Genomic DNA, 2,500 nt, shown 5'->3' with positions numbered 1-2,500 from the left:
CAGGATGGAGCGACGGCCCAGTCATGCTCGAGCAATGGCCGACCGGACGACTGGAACATGTTTTGGAGCTTGTAAAATTAATTTAAAAATAATCCTATGGGTTCTCTTCACAAGACCAACTCCAGATCTCTTAGAAAACATTATACTTGATGGAGATTCAAAAACATTAAAAAAAAAAAAAAAAAAAAAAAATTTGACGCCTCGGCCGAGTCATGGCCGAGCAGGATGGAGCGACGGACGAGTCATGCTCGAGCAATGGCCGACCGGATCCTGGAACGTGATTTTAAAAAATTAATTTAAAAATATTCCCATGGGTTCTCTTGATTATAGCTCGAGCATATATCTTAAAAAACATTATACTAGATGGAGGTTCAAAAAAAAAAATAAAAAAAAATAATTTTTTTTTTTTGGTCATGGCCTTGGAAAATTTAATGTTTACTGGTGTCACATGGCCAAATGTTCGTTTGTATCTTTAGGGGGGGGTGGTTCCTTGAGCTTGAAAATGTTGACCAAGAGTTGACTCGCATGATAAGAGCATAATTTGCTACGGACCCAAAGACGGATTATGACCGGGCTGACCCGACAAGTCGCGACCGACCGCCGGTGACCCCCCGCCGGCGGCGGAGCTCCGGCGACCGCCCGCCGGAAAATTTTCCGGCGACCAAAAATTTTCCGTGGATGAAAATTTGTTGGAATATGAAAGTTCTCCCTAAAAGGTTAAGAACCAAGGCGGAGGCAAGTCTAGTGAGGTAAAATAATGGGTTAAAGGCTCGTGAGAAAACGTTAGAGCCGCCGATGCATGCTCGAGCGACGGGAGAGAAATGATCGAGCACGGGAGAGAAATGCTCGAGCGACGGGAGAGAAATGCTCGAGCATCGAGCATGGCCGAGGCATGCTCGAGCGACGGGAGAGAAATGCTCGAGCGACGGGAGGAATGCTCGAGCATGATAGAGGATGGCCGAGGCATGCTCCATCGCTGGCCGAGGCATGCTCGAGCGATGGCCGAGGCATGCTCGAGCGACGGGAAAGAAATGCTCGAGCATGGCCGAGGAATGCTCGAGCGACGGGAGTTATGCTCGAGCATGCTAGAGGATGGCCGAGGCATGCTCCATCGCTGGCCGAGGCATGCTCGAGCGATGGCCGATGCACGCTCGATCGTTGGCATGATCGAGCGATGACCGAGTCATGCTCGAGCGACGGGAGGGAAATGCTCGAGGCACGGTCGAGCGATGGCCGAGACATGGCCGACCGAGAAATGCTGGGGCGCGCTCGAGCAATGGCCGAGGCGACGGGCGAGAAATGCTCGAGGCACGCTCGAGCGATGGCCGAGAAATGCTCGAGAGATGGCCGAGAAATGCTCGAGAGATGGCCGAGAAATTCTCGAGGCACGCTCGATCAATGGCCGAGTCAGAGCTTGAGGGACGGGAGAGAAATGCTCGAGTCATGCTCGAGCGGCGGCAGTGGGGCGAATGGCGAAAGTGGGTTAGGGCATCAGAATACTTCACAGAGGTTAATAAAATTTCCCAGAAAATATTTTTGTACCCCTCCTCAGCCATTTTAATGTTTACTGGTGTCAGATGGCCAAATGTTCGTTTGTATCTTTAGGGGGGGGTGGTTCCTTGGGTGGGCTGGGGACTGGGCCATGGCGGGCCCGGCTGGCCCATTTCATCGAGTCATTCCTCGACCGCGGCGGGGATGTGTGGGCTTGGGACACACGGCGACGCGGGTTTTGACGGGAAGGGGCGGCGCCGCCATGGGCCGCCGTGCTCCGGCGGTGGTGCGACGGAATTTTTTGACGGATTTGACGGAAAATGGCGGGGATTTGTAGGCTAATGGAAACACGGCGTTGTGTTTCTCCGGCAGAGGGTGGAGGAGAGGGTGGCGCCACCGTGCGCTGCCTTGCTCCGGCGGAATTGTGAGGATGAGTATGGCTGGTGGCTTTTCTCCGGCGAGGATGTGTGGCCCACTGGACTCGCGGAGAAGTGGTATGGTGGAGGAGGGCGGCGTTGATGTGTGGGCCCTGGACACACTGAGAAGTGGGACGGTGGAGGAGGGCGGCGAGGATGTGTGGGCGCCACTGGACACACGGAGCCATTTAATGGTGGCCTCCGCCGCCGATGATTTGTGGGCCTTTGCACACATGGACTCGTTGGGCGGCAGAGGAGGGCGGCGAGGATGCGTGGCGGCCAACACGCGGAGCTTTTTAAAAAAAAATGATTTTCAATAATTTATTTTGAAAAAAAAATGTTTTTATTAAAAATTCTTCTTAAGAAAAAAAATTATATTTTGGTTTTAATTAATAATAAAATGTTTTTAATTAATAATAAAATGTTTTTATTAAAAATTCTTCTTAAGAAAAAAAAATTATATCTTGGTTTTAATTAATAAAATAAAGGAAATGTTCAAAATTATGTTTTACTAAAATTTTATTTTTATAAAAGCTAGTTTTCGAAAAACAAGTTGTTCAAAATTATATGTTTGATTAAAAATTCTTTTGATT

The sequence above is a fragment of the Urtica dioica genome, chromosome 2, assembly GCF_054948205.1.
Source record: "Urtica dioica subsp. dioica isolate 48M chromosome 2, U.dioica_male_clone48M_v1_H2, whole genome shotgun sequence".
In the NCBI taxonomy this organism is placed as follows: Eukaryota; Viridiplantae; Streptophyta; class Magnoliopsida; order Rosales; family Urticaceae; genus Urtica; species Urtica dioica.
The sequence above is the reverse complement of the archived record's forward strand: the minus strand, read 5'-3'. Positions refer to the sequence as shown.